The sequence below is a fragment of the Schistocerca cancellata genome, chromosome 3 (genome assembly GCF_023864275.1).
Source record: "Schistocerca cancellata isolate TAMUIC-IGC-003103 chromosome 3, iqSchCanc2.1, whole genome shotgun sequence".
NCBI classification, from domain to species: domain Eukaryota; kingdom Metazoa; phylum Arthropoda; class Insecta; order Orthoptera; family Acrididae; genus Schistocerca; species Schistocerca cancellata.
This window is the reverse complement of record NC_064628.1, coordinates 764,726,075-764,741,078: the sequence shown is the minus strand read 5'-3', so window position 1 is coordinate 764,741,078 and position 15,004 is coordinate 764,726,075. Positions and strand designations below refer to the sequence as shown.

General features: G+C 47.3%; 1 protein-coding gene across 2 annotated transcripts in view; it reads left to right on the top strand.

The window, feature by feature from the left end:
• The first annotated feature begins 6,339 nt into the window (after nucleotides 1–6,339).
• LOC126175790 (sodium-coupled monocarboxylate transporter 2-like) overlaps nucleotides 6,340–15,004 on the top strand; it is a 219,022-nt gene continuing 210,357 nt past the window's right edge. The window contains exon 1 of one of the 2 annotated variants that reach the window (XM_049922770.1): nucleotides 6,340–6,423. The gene's annotated coding sequence lies outside the window, so the exon portion shown is untranslated. Of the gene's footprint in view, nucleotides 6,424–6,449; nucleotides 6,550–15,004 lie in introns of those variants that run through there. The other variant, XM_049922771.1, reaches the window with a different exon arrangement.

Below are 15,004 nucleotides of genomic sequence, written 5' to 3'. Positions count from 1 at the left end.
CCCCGCAGGTGGTGCAGACCTCTTGACAGAGTACTGGGAAAATATGCCTTGACATGTCGGATATATAAATGGACATTTAGGGAAATCGCCCACATTGTAGACTCTGCAACAGCTGCAGAACGTCTACAGTATCGAGAGAATGCTACAAAATACACTCCTGGAAATTGAAATAAGAACACCGTGAATTCATTGTCCCAGGAAGGGGAAACTTTATTGACACATTCCTGGGGTCAGATACATCACATGATCACACTGACAGAACCACAGGCACATCGACACAGGCAACAGAGCATGCACAATGTCGGCACTAGTACAGTGTATATCCACCTTTCGCAGCAATGTAGGCTGCTATTCTCCCATGGAGACGATCGTAGAGATGCTGGATGTAGTCCTGTGGAACGGCTTGCCATGCCATTTCCACCTGGCGCCTCAGTTGGACCAGCGTTCGTGCTGGACGTGCAGACCGCGTGAGACGACGCTTCATCCAGTCCCAAACATGCTCAATGGGCGACAGATCCGGAGATCTTGCTGGCCAGGGTAATTGACTTACACCTTCTAGAGCACGCTGGGTGGCACGGGATACATGCGGACGTGCATTGTCCTGTTGGAACAGCAAGTTCCCTTGCCGGTCTAGGAATGGTAGAACGATGGGTTCGATGACGGTTTGGATGTACCGTGCACTATTCAGTGTCCCCTCGACGATCACCAGTGGTGTACGGCCAGTGTAGGAGATCGCTCCCCACACCATGATGCCGGGTGTTGGCCCTGTGTGCCTCGGTCGTATGCAGTCCTGATTGTGGCGCTCACCTGCACGGCACCAAACACGCATACGACCATCGTTGGCACCAAGGCAGAAGCGACTCTCATCGCTGAAGACGACACGTCTCCATTCGTCCCTCCATTCACGCCTGTCGCGACACCACTGGAGGCGGGCTGCACGATGTTGGGGCGTGAGCGGAAGACGGCCTAACGGTGTGCGGGACCGTATCCCAGCTTCATGGAGACGGTTGCGAATGGTCCTCGCCGATACCCCAGGAGCAACAGTGTCCCTAATTTGCTGGGAAGTGGCGGTGCGGTCCCCTACGGCACTGCGTAGGATCCTACGGTCTTGGCGTGCATCCGTGCGTCGCTGCGGTCCGGTCCCAGGTCGACGGGCACGTGCACCTTCCGCCGACCACTGGCGACAACATCGATGTACTGTGGAGACCTCACGCCCCACGTGTTGAACAATTCGGGGGTACGTCCACCCGGCCTCCCGCATGCCCACTATACGCCCTCGCTCAAAGTCCGTCAACTGCACATACGGTTCACGTCCACGCTGTCGCGGCATGCTACCAGTGTTAAAGACTGCGATGGAGCTCCGTATGCCACGGCAAACTGGCTGACACTGACGGCGGCGGTGCACAAATGCTGCGCAGCTAGCGCCATCGACGGCCAACACCGCGGTTCCTGGTGTGTCCGCTGTGCCGTGCGTGTGATCATTGCTTGTACAGCCCTCTCGCAGTGTCCGGAGCAAATATGGTGGGTCTGACACACCGGTGTCAATGTGTTCTTTTTTCCATTTCCAGGAGTGTATCTGTGAGAAAAATAAAATATTCAAACTTATTTCTGAGACTTTTTTATATTTTGACGAAGAATAGCAAGCGATTATCTCGACTAAAAAACAACGGTGGCGTTCACTACCGTAACGCATTGCAAGAGGGAAGCGGACTGCCTCTACTCTACTCTCTGGGTTTGCTGGTTCTGACCTTAAGAGTGGTCCCATAAAAGCAGGAACAGCGGTTATAAACGGGCTCGAGTAGCTCGTAATGACAAATGTTTGAGTTGTGTTCCGCCAGAATGAGAACAAGCCATTCGCTCATGTCGCTCTCACAGTCGCTGAAAATTTACCACATCTCTTGAAGCGGTTGTGAAATGCTTCTCTGACTTTGTAAGTGCTGAACAGGTTTCGAAGATGGAGAAAGATGCTTTGTATGAAGAAAACCTGTCGCTCCGTACAAAATAACGGTGCCAGACTTCCAAGAGACATAAACCCGATCTCAAAGCTTTGAGTCTTGGAGTGATATACACTCCTGGAAATTGAAATAAGAACACCGTGAATTCATTGTCCCAGGAAGGGGAAACTTTATTGACACATTCCTGGGGTCAGATACATCACATGATCACACTGACAGAACCACAGGCACATAGACACAGGCAACAGAGCATGCACAATGTCGGCACTAGTATAGTGTATATCCACCTGGCGCCTCAGTTGGACCAGCGTTCGTGCTGGACGTGCAGACCGCGTGAGACGACGCTTCATCCAGTCCCAAACATGCTCAATGGGGGACAGATCCGGAGATCTTGCTGGCCAGGGTAGTTGACTTACACCTTCTAGAGCACGTTGGGTGGCACGGGATACATGCGGACGTGCATTGTCCTGTTGGAACAGCAAGTTCCCTTGCCGGTCTAGGAATGGTAGAACGATGGGTTCGATGACGGTTTGGATGTATCGTGCACTATTCAGTGTCCCCTCGACGATCACCAGTGGTGTACGGCCAGTGTAGGAGATCGCTCCCCACACCATGATGCCGGGTGTTGGCCCTGTGTGCCTCGGCCGTATGCAGTCCTGATTGTGGCGCTCACCTGCACGGCGCCAAACACGCATACGACTATTATTGGCACCAAGGCAGAAGCGACTCTCATTGCTGAAGACGACACGTCTCCATTCGTCCCTCCATTCACGCCTGTCGCGACACCACTGGAGGCGGGCTGCACGATGTTGGGGCGTGAGCGGAAGACGGCCTAACGGTGTGCGGGACCGTAGCCCAGCTTCATGGAGACGGTTGCGAATGGTCCTCGCCGATACCCCAGGAGCAACAGTGTCCCTAATTTGCTGGGAAGTGGCGGTGCGGTCCCCTAGGGCACTGCGTAGGATCCTACGGTCTTGGCGTGCATCCGTGCGTCGCTGCGGTCCGGTTCCAGGTCGACGGGCACGTGCACCTTCCGCCGACCACTGGCGACAACATCGATGTACTGTGGAGACCTCACGCCCCACGTGTTGAGCAATTCGGCGGTACGTCCACCCGGCCTCCCGCATGCCCACTATACGACCTCGCTCAAAGTCCGTCAACTGCACATACGGTTCACGTCCACGCTGTCGCGGCATGCTACCAGTGTTAAAGACTGCGATGGAGCTCCGTATGCCACGGCAAACTGGCTGACACTGACGGCGGCGGTGCACAAATGCTGCGCAGCTAGCGCCATTCGACGGCCAACACCGCGGTTCCTGTTGTGTCCGCTGTGCCGTGCGTGTGATCATTGCTTGTACAGCCCTCTCGCAGTGTCCGGAGCAAGTATGGTGGGTCTGACACACCGGTGTCAATGTGTTCTTTTTTCCATTTCCAGGAGTGTAGAAGTGTTCCTCGGTTGTCATCATATTCGATAAATTTCATTGAGGGGACTAAGAAGCAATGTTGGAAGGCGTGGAAGGATATTCAGGTGGACCGGTGGTATGGAATACGTTATCTGGTCAAAAGTACCCGTACACCCCTATGTAATGCGGAATTGGCCACTAGGTGTCACGGGAGGCGGACCGGCCAGTATCAAAGCAGGTGGGGAGTGTTGTGTTGGCAGCAGAGAAGCGGTAGTGGCAGAATAGTTTGGCCAAGGGAGCTCAGTGACTTAGAACGTGAACTATTCATTGAATGTCACCTCAGTAGCAGACCCATCAGGGACATTTGAATCCTTCTAAATCTGTCCAAGTCCACTGTCGGTGATGTAATTGGCAAGTGGAAATACCAAGGAACTACCACAGCCAAACAAAAACCATGAAGACTTCATGTGCAGGCGGACATGGAGCGTTGAGCATTAGGGAGAGTGGCTGTAAAAATCGCATGAGATCAGCGGAGTGAATCACCCTAAGCTTCAAAGTGCTACCAGCAGTCCTGATGGAATGCCTGGGGAACGTTACCTGCCATCCAGTATAATGCCAACAGCGAAGTTCTGTGATCCTCTTATTGCGCTTAAGATAACTCTAAATGCTGAGGGACATGAACACATTTTACAACATTCTGTAGAGCTTCCAGTAGAGGCAAGGTTCGTAGACAATGATTTTATTAGATGACAATGCACACTATCAAAAAGCAGCGTCTGTGAGACAATGGTTTGTGGACAATAACATTTCTGGAAAGGACTAGTCTGCCCAGAATCCCGATCAGTGCCCAATGAAACACCTTTTGGATGAGTTAGAACGTCGAGTTCACTCCAGACCCCAGTGTCTCTGGTTTTGACCCTTAAGGAAGAATTGGGCGCCATCCCTCCACCGATATTGAGACACCTCACTGAATGTGTCCCCAGCAGAATTCAAGCCATCATGAAGGCGAAAGTGGGACATATGCCCTATTAATGTCCACTAACAGGTGTCTTGAACTTTTGAAGAGATAGTGCGCTTTGATGTATCGATAGTGACACCCCTCGCCTTTATCTGTTAGTTCTAAGTGTTGACGAAGCACGGGTTCATCAATACGGTTCCAATACAGTTATCCTATAGCAGTCTGCTGGACGATATATAATATGCAAGGCAAAATCTGAATATAATACTGTTGAAACTATTTGCAAAATGTGGCCACATGGTAACAGTGTTTTATGATTAATATCGCAGATTTTATTGGCGTAATCGATTAATGATGTGCTTTCTAGTATTCTGCCGAGATGTTGTGCCCATGTTCCTACACAACAGTTTGGCGACCGACGCACTCTCACCATCTGTGACGATTTTTTTCCAACAAAGAATTGCCCGCGTTTTGCATTTCGATCAAGTCGTGGCAGGAGCCAAGCTGCACAGGTCAAACCTTCCATACACTTTTTCTCTCCTTCAAAACATTCTGGAGAGAGTCTTGAACACTTGTTTTGTAGATGTTGTTCCATTACGATTTGTGGCACAACAACGTTGATACACGAGGGACGCGCGTCCACTACTTTACACTGCCTGCTCACAACTGACTGAACACAGAATGAGATTTTCACTCTGCAGCGGAGCGTGCGCTGATAAGAAACTTCCTGGAAGATTAAAACTGTGGGCCGGACCGAGACTCGAACGCGAGACCTTTGCCTTTCGCGGGCAAGTGCTCTAGGAGACGAGGTACTGGCAGATTTGAAGCTGTGAGGACGGGTCGTGAGTCGCGCTTGGATAGCTCAGTTGGATAGCCGGCACGGTAACTCAGCGTGTTCGGTCAGAGGGTTAGCTGTCCTCTGTAATAAAAACACTGAGTTAATCGATGAACAACTTACTTAAACGGATGGCTTACGATGTCCGCCCCGAGCAGATGCAACGAACAAAAGCGAACAAAGTGAGATTAAAAAAAAAAAAAAAAAAAAGAAAAAGAAAAAAAAAAGTTGGTAGAGCACTTGCCCGCCAAAGGAAAAGGTCCCGAGTTCGAGTCTCGGTCCGGTACACAGTTTTAATCTGCCAGGACGTTTCATATGAATGCTCATGTGTTTGTTTATAGTTTGTAGTTCACGCCGTCAACCCAATTACCAAAAAAAAATGGCTCTGAGCACTATGGGACTTAACATCTGAGGTCATCAGTCCCCTAGAACTTAGAACTACTTAAACCTAACTAACCTAAGGACATCACACACATCCATGCCCGAGGCAGGATTCGAACCTGCGATCGTAGCGGTCACGCGGTTCCAGACTGAAGCGCCTAGAACCGCTCGGCCACACCGGCCGGTCAACCCAATTACAGCTCTGGCGTCGTTTATACGTCTGGAATGAAATCGGTCTCGGAATATTTTGGACGGACGGTGTATGCTGGAAATGTTGACTAGAAGAAGGTACGTGATGATAAGACACGTGTTAAGACATCAGAGAATAACTGCGATGATATCAGAAGGAGCTGTAGAGGAGAAAAACTGCATGGGAAGGCAAAGGTTGGAGTATATGAGACAAGTGATCGAGGACATTGGGTTTAAATGCTTCTCTGAGATGAAAAAGTGACACGGGAGAGAAAGTCTGAAGACTGACGAGAGAATGCCAAGTATGTCTCCAACAAGGCACTGTCAAGACCGTAGCGTCGAGTCTCCTAATGGTGCACCATCAGTGGATGAAGCTCATCATCCGAGTCTTCAGTAGAATAGCACGCAGTTTTTCGGCGCACAAAAGCCAAACCACTGTTTCCTGCCGGCCTGTGGAGCCGGCAGTGTAGTGAACCCGCCGACAAAGGCAGCCACGTACGCGTCGCCGACCGACCTGTGGAGGAGCAGCAGGCAGTGGTTATCTGGTAGCGTGAGGTCAGCGTGGCGGCGCGGGCGTGGCTGCTCCACCGTGGAGGCCGGAAGAGCGGCTGGCCAGTGTCCAGTGGGCAGCGGGCAGCGGCCGCCAGTGCGTCTGCAGCGGCCGGCGGGAGCGCACCACTCGACACCACTCCAGCCACGCAGGTACTGCATGTCCGAGTACACCACTCCGCGTTTGTGTTCTCCAAACCGTTCTTTAGCCACCAACGTGGAGCCACAGTAGTGAGACTGTCGACCCGTACTGCAGAGTGGCCTGCATCAGCATACGAGGTCTGTCCAGAAAATAACCGAACTTTATTTTTTAATCTTTATTACACTGACGGAAAAAATCGCAACACCAAAAATATTTACAGTAATGAAATTTCGGGAGTACATATGTCTACTAGGTGATCAAAAAGTCAATATAAATTTGAAAACTTAATAAACCACGGACTAATGTAGATAGAGAGGTAAAAATTGACACACATGCTTGGAATGACATGGGGTTTTATCAGAACAAAAAAAAAAAAACAAACAAAGTTCACAAAAGTCCGACAGATCTCTTGCTCGCGTCGTTTGCTGATGATCGTGTGCTCAGCCGCCACTTTCGTCATGCTTGGCCTCCCAGGTCCCCAGACCTCAGTCTGTGCGATTATTGGCTTTGGGGTTACCTGAAGTCGAAGGTGTATCGTGATCGACCGACATCTCTAGGGATGCTGAAAGACAACATCCGACGGCAATGCCTCAATGCCTCACCATAACTCTGCACATGCTTTACAGTGCTGTTCACAACATTATTCCTCGACTACAGCTACTGTTGAGGAATGATGGTGGACATATCGAGCATTTCCTGTAAAGAACATCATCTTTTCTTTGTCTTACTTTGTTGTGCTAATTATTGCTATTCTGATCAGATGAAGCGCCATCTGTCGGACTTTTTTGAACTTTTGTATTTTTTTGGTTCTAATAAAACCCCATGTCATTCCAAGCATGTGTGTCAATTTATACCTCTCTATTTACATTATTCCGTGATTTATTCAGTTTTCAAATGTATACTGACTTTTTGATCACCCAGTAGGTAACATATTTAAGTGATTATACACCTGCAAGATCATAGGTTGATGTAAGCGCGAGATATGCCATTACAAATGTGAAATGCTGGTAAATTCATAACCGCTGTAACGGCCAGAATGTTGAATACAAGCATGCAACGTGAATTCTGTTCAGCAGGTGCCTGATATAAGTTTGTGGGATGGAGTTCCCTGCCTGTTGCACTTGGTCGGTCAATACAGGAACAGTTAATGCTGGTTCCAGATGATGCTGAAGTTGGCCTCCGATGACGTGAGATATGTGCTCCATTGGAGACAGATAAGGTGATCGAGCAGGCCAGGACAAATATGGCGACACTCTGTAGAGCAAGTTCGGTTACAACAACGGATTCTGGGCGAATATTATTCTGTTGGAAAACACACTCTGGAATACTGTACGTGAATGGCAGCACAGAGGTCAGGTCACCAGATTGACGTACAAATCTGCAGTCAGAGTGCGTGGAATAACCACGAAAGTGCTCCTGTTGACATACGAAATCACATCCCAGACCAGAACTCCAGATATACAAGGTGGTCCATTGACAGTGACCGGGCCAAATATCTCACGAAATAAGCGTCAAACGAAAAAACTACAAAGAACGAAAGTCGTCTAGCTTGAAGGGGGAAACCAGATGGCACCATGGTTGGCCCGCTAGATGGCGCTGCCATAGGTCAAACGGATATCAACTGCGTTTTTAAAAATAGGAACCCCCATTTTTATTACTTATTCGTGTAGTACGTAAAGAAATATAAATGTTTTAGTTGGACCACTTTTTTCGCTTTGTGATAGATGGCGCTGTAATAGTCACAAAAATATTGCTCACAATTGTAGACGAACAGTTAGAAACAGGTAGGTTTTTTAAATTAAAATACAGAACGTAGGTACGTTTGAACATTTTATTTCGGTTGTTCCAAAATGATACATGTACCTTTGTGAACTTATCATTTCTGAGAACGCATGCTGTTACAGCATTTTTACCTGTAAATACCACATTAATGCAATAAATGCTCAAAATGATGTCCGTCAACCTCAATGCATTTGGTAATACGTGTAACGACATTCCTCTCAACAGCGAGTAGTCCACCTTCCGTAATGTTGGCACATGCATTGAAAATGCGCTGACGCACGTTGTCAGGCGTTGTCGGTGGATCACGATAGCAAATATCCCTCAACTTCCCGCACAGAAAGAAATCCGGGGACGTCAGATCCGGTGAACGTGCGGGCCATGGTATGGTGCTTCGACGACCAATCCACCTGTCATGAAATATGCTATTCAATACTGCTTCAACCGCACGCGAGCTATGTGCCGGACTCCATCGTGTTGGAAGTACATCTCCATTCTGTCATGCAGTGAAACATCTTGTAGTAACATCGGTAGAACATTACGTAGGAAATCAGCATACATTGCACCATTTAGATTGTCATCGATAAAATGGGGGCCAATTATCCTTCCTCCCATAATGCCACACCATACATTAACCCGCCAAGGTCGCTGATGTTCCACTTGTCGCATCCACCGTGGATTTTCCGTTGGCCAATAGTGCATATTATGCTGGTTTACGTTACCGCTGTTGGTGAATGACGTCTCGTCGCTGAATAGAACGCGTGCAAAAAATCTGTCATCGTCCCGTAATTTCTCTTGTACCCAGTAGCAGAACTGTACACGACGTTCAAAGTCGTCACCATACAATTCCTGGTGCATGGAAATAAGGTACGGGTGCAATCGATGTTGATGTAGCATTCTCAACACCGACGTTTTTGAGATTCCCAATTCTCGCGCAATTTGTCTGCTACTGATGTGCAGATTAGCCACGACAGCAGCTAAAACACCTACTTGGGCATCATCATTCGTTGCAGGTCGTGGTTGACGTTTCACGTGTGGCTCAACACTTCCTGTTTCCTTAAATAACGTAACTATCCGGCGAACGGTCCGTACACTTGGATGATGTTGTCCAGGATACCGAGCAGCATACATAGCACGCGCCTGTTGGGCATTTTGATCATAATAGCCATACATCAACACGATATCGACCTTTTCCGCAATTGGTTCAAAATGGTTCAAATGGCTCTGAGCACTATGGGACTCAACATCTTAGGTCATAAGTCTCCTAGAACTTAGAACTACTTAAACCTAACTAACCTAAGGACATCACACACACCCATGCCCGAGGCAGGATTCGAACCTGCGACCGTAGCAGTCCCGCGGTTCCGGACTGCAGCGCCAGAACCGCACGGCCACCGCGGCAGCGCAATTGGTAAACGGCCCATTTTAACATGGGTAATGTATCACGAAGCAAATACTGTCCGCACTGGCGGAATGTTAAGTGATACCACGTACTTATACGTTTGTGACTATTACAGCGCCATCTATCACAAAGCGAAAAAAGTGGTCCACCTAGAACATCCATATTTCTTTACGTACTACAGGAATATGTAATAAGAATGCGACTTCTTATTTAAAAGAACACAATTGATATCCGTTTGACCTATGGCAGCGCCATCTAACGGGCCAACCATAGCGCCATCTGGTTTCCCCTTCAAGCTAGACGAGTTTCGTTGTTTGTAGTTTTTTCGTTTGATGCTTATTTCGTGAGTCATTTGGCCCGGTTATTATCAATGGACCACCATGTATGTCCACTGTTCAAGCACACAGACAGGTTGGTTGCAGGTTTTCAACTCGCCTCCATCTAACCAACACATCGCCATCACTGGCCCCAAGACAGAACCAACTTCCATCAGGAAAACACAACAGATCTCCACCCTGTGCTCCAACGATCTCTTGCTTGACACTGTTGAAGTCACAAAAGGCGGTGGTTTTTTGGTCAGTGGAATACACGCTACGAGACTTATGGTTCGGAGCTGTCCTAAAAGTAATCGCTTTGTGACAGTTGCGCCTCTATGGTGGCAACTGCTGCTCAAATTGCTGCAGATGCAGTACGATCCACCAAAGCCGCACGCAAGCACGATGGTTTTCCCTCTCGGCAGTGCCACGTAGCCGTCCGAAGCCCAGTCTTCTTGCGACCGTACATTTTCGTGACCACCGCTTTCGGCAATCACGTACAGTGGCTGCATCCCTGCCAAGTCTTTCTGCAATACCGCAGAAGGAAAAAGCAGCTTCTCGTAGCCCTAATGTACGACCTCGTTCAGACTCAGTGTGGGTAAAGACTCTTTGTCGCCTTACCGCATTCGTGACTAATATCAACTCGCCACATCTCTTTCTCACGACCGTTACAGCGTGTATTTAAAGCAAACCAGTTCTGTATCCTCAAAGTAGCGCTGCTAGCACCGCTGTTGCGCGACTGGCGTGAAATTTGAATAGACATCATTTCGGAGATGCAGAAACATACCTGCCAACGTTCGTTTATGTCGTATCGCACAACTCGTGCTTGGTGTTGTGATTTTTTTCCCGTCAGTGTATTAATTTTACGTATTATTGGTCCTTGTCCCCTTCAAAGTACCTACATTCCCTAGTCACACCCTTTTCTTGATGGTGTTTCCATTTCCCGAAGCTGTTCTCGACAGCTTCATTTTAAATGGCCTAAGTTGCAGCATTAGAAAATTGTAGCAAAATGAAGGAAGATCTGCAGCGGATAGGCACTTGGTGCAGGGAGTGGCAACTGATCCTTAACATAGACAAATATAATGTATTGCGAATACATAGAAAGAAGGATCCTTTATTGTATGATTATATGATAGCAGAACAAACACTGGTAGCAGTTACTTCTGTAAAATATCTGGGAGTATGCGTGCGGAACGATTTGAAGTGGAATGATCATATAAAATTAATTGTTGGTAAGGCGGGTACCAGGTTGAGATTCATTGGGAGAGTCCTTAGAAAATGTAGTCCATCAACAAAGGAGGTGGCTTACAAAACACTCGTTCGACCTATACTTGAGTATTGCGCATCAGTGTGGGATCCGTACCAGATCGGGTTGACGGAGGAGATAGAGAAGATCGAAAGAAGAGCGGCGCGTTTCGTCACAGGGTTATTTGGTAACCGTGATAGCGTTACGGAGATGTTTAGCAAACTCAAGTGGCAGACTCTGCAAGAGAGGCGCTCTGCATCGCGGTGTAGCTTGCTCGCCAGGTTTCGAGAGGGTGCGTTTCTGGATGAGGTATCGAATATATTGCTCCCCCCTACTTATACCTCCCGAGGAGATCACGAATGTAAAATTAGAGAGATTCGAGCGCGCACGGAGGCTTTCAGACAGTCGTTCTTCCCGCGAACCATACGCGACTGGAACAGGAAAGGGAGGTAATGACAGTGGCACGTAAAGTGCCCTCCGCCACACACCGTTGGGTGGCTTGCGGAGTATAAATGTAGATGTAGATGTAGAGTAGTTTGCATTGATGTCATCAATACTGTGAAAACAGCGTCCTTTCAGCACTGATTTTAATTTCGGGAATAGGAAGAAATCGCAAGGAGCCAGGCCTGATCAGTAGTATAGGCGGACTGAGTGAGGGCGGTCATCCGATTTTTGGCACAAAACTGACGAACTAATACAGCCGAGTGTGCTGGCGGATTGCTATGGTCAGTAACAATGTGTTGTCTCGCCACAACTCTGGTTTCTTTTTGCGGACTTTTTTTTTCACGTAACCGTTGCAAAATGCCTTGATAGTGTATAGGATTCACTCTTCCACCTTGAGTAAAGAAATCGAAATGCACAATTCCATTAACGAAACAAAAATATGCGTCACTTTGACATTGGTTCAACGCTGGCGTGGTTTCTTGGGGCATGCGGACTCTTTGACAGTGCATTGTGGTGACTGAACTTTTCTCTCAGTACCGTAATCGTAATCTCAGCTATCGCCTCGAATTACGATCCTTTGCACGAACTTTTCATCGTCATTAGCTTGTTCAAGGAGTTCCCGATCAAATTTCCACTCGATTCACTTTCTGTTATTGTGTCTTCAAACGAGGAACAAATTTTGCTGCGCCTCGACGCATGTTCAGTTTTGCCGTCAAAATTCCATGGCATGACCTTTTCTGCAATTTCTCTGACAGTCAGTCGGTGATTCAGACGTACCAGATCGATTTTCTGCACTTGTGAGTCATCAGTTTAAGTGGAAGGCGTTCCAGGTCGAGGATCATCTTGAATTGTCTGAAGACCATTTTTAAAATCTTGAAACCATTTGTGACATTAAGTACGACCCAGACCATAATCTCGGTAAGACTGCTTCAAAAGCTGAAATCTTCTGTAGAAGTATTCCCAAGTTTCACGCAAAATTTTTAGTGTCATCGTTGCTTCAGAAAATTGTTCATTTCAAAAATCGCCACTAAAACCCAAACACGTTGCTCCCTAATAACAATATCACGAAAACTAAAAGAGATACTAAGACTCCAGGAACACGTGGTTGCAAAGGAGGTTATGTGCCAGTGCTGCAAACCGCATATCACTAAATAACTCCGTGGGGACGTAATTAAAAATATTCGGTTCTTTTCTAAACTGACCTCGTAAAAGAAATATTAAAAAACTGGACAAGCGTGAGCAGGACTTACACTATGAGTGATTCGTACAAAATTAATAATTCATATAGAAAATAATAATAATAATAATTTCGTTTGGCTGAATGCCCTGCTGCATCTCTTTTTATTGGACGCCGCTTCGACCTAGTTATCAAAATGGCTCTGAGCACTATGGGAGTTAACATCTGTGGTCATCAGTCCCCTAGAACTTAGAACTACTCAAACCTAACTAACCTAAGGACATGACACACATCCATGCCCGAGGCAGGATTCGAACCTGCGACCGGAGCGGTCACGCGGTTCCAGACTGAAGCGCCTAGACTGCACGGCCACACCGGCCGGCCGACCTAGTTATCTAACCGGGCGACGGGGACCTACGGTTTACGTGGAATTCGAACCACATGTTGTTTCTTGCGTCTCCTCACATCGTTGACAGGTGATGGCTAGATTGAAATAAAGACTGAAAAATCCGAGGTTCGACGCCGCGATCTTTCGCTTTCGAAGCACGCGCTTTTCAGCTAGACCACCTTTTTTTCAACCGAAATGTGGATTTAAAAGCAGAGAACGAAAAAATAAGCCTTATGAGATTAAAAACAACTTCACTCAAAAATAAAAATAAAGTAGCCAAAAGACAGAATGTACGAAAGTGCACATCATTACACTTATTTAACCAGACCTGACATGTATATGTGATCATTAAATGGATACCCTAGCTGCAAACAGGCGTTGATATACTTCATTGGGGACACATCTTCAACATGTCCCCAATGAAGTATATCAACGCCTGTTTGCAGCTAGGATATCCATTTAGTAATCATTTCATTCTAGCAAAGCTGCATGGTCATCAACGGTAACTGTTCTTTCGGGAACAGATACTACCGTCATATATATGTATATAGCTGGTTCAACTGTAGGTTTGGGAGAGATTGCGAGTATCAGACTGAGTGACATATGGCTGTTTCTTGACTTTCTAGCTTAAATTATTTACACCACCAAGAGACCGTAGACCTCAGTATTTGTCTTGAATTTCAACTTGATTCCTCTACCGTTTGGTAGAGGTCTTAACAAACAGACAGACAAACGGACAGACAGCAAATGGCAAAAAAATTCTTTTTTATGTGATATAGTTACAGATCAATAATATTCGGATTTTTTTGCTTGTACTGTGAATGCTTGCTTCATGTCAAATTTCATGATTCTAGGTCAACGGGAAGCACCCTATAGATTTAGATAAGTGAGTTTATGAGTGTCGAATATGTGAGATAAATGGCCGTATCTTTTGGATTGCCGGCCGTGGTGGCCGAGGGGTTCTAGGCGCTTCAGTCTGCGACCGCGCGACTACTACGGTTGCAGGTTTGAATCCTGCCTCGGGCATGGATGTACGTGATGTCCTTAGGTTAGTTAGGTTTAAGTAGTTCTAAGTTCTAGGGGACTGATGACCTCAGCAGTTAAGTCCCATAGTGCTCATTTTGATCTTTTGGATTGACTTAACACAGAGCGAGGTTGCGTAGTGGTTAGCACACTGGACTCGAATTCGGAAGGACGACGGTTCAAATCCCCGTCCGGCAATCCTGATTGAGGTTTTCCGTGATTTCCTTAAATGACTTCAGACAAATGCTGGGATGGTTCCTTTGAAAGCGCACGGACGACTTCCTTCCCTAATCCGATGGGACCGATCCTCGCTGTTTGGTCCCATCTTCTGTAAAGTTTGGAAGGTAGGAGACGAGGTACTGGCAGAAGTCAAGTTGTGAAAACCGGGCGTGAGTCGTGCTTGGGTAGCTCAGTTGGTAGAGCACTTGCCCGCGAAAGGCAAAGGTCCCGAGTTCGAGTCTCGGTCCGGCACACAGTTTTAATCTGCCAGGAAGTTTCGTATCAGCGCACACTCCGCTGCAGAGTGAAAAATATCATTCTGATTACGGAGATACTTCGGGAATTAAAATAGTAACACCCGCAGGTAAGACGATGTTCTTCTTGAGGAACATTATTGAGAAAATTTAGAGAACCGGCATTTGAATCTCGCTGCAGAACGATTTTACGCCGGCAACGTACATTTCGCATAAGGACCATGAAGAGAAGATTAAAGAAATTAGGGCTTGTACGGAGACATAGATACAATCGATTTCCCCCGTTCTGTTAGAGAGTGGAACGGAAAGGAATTGACTAGTAGTGGTACTAGGTACCCTTCGCCAC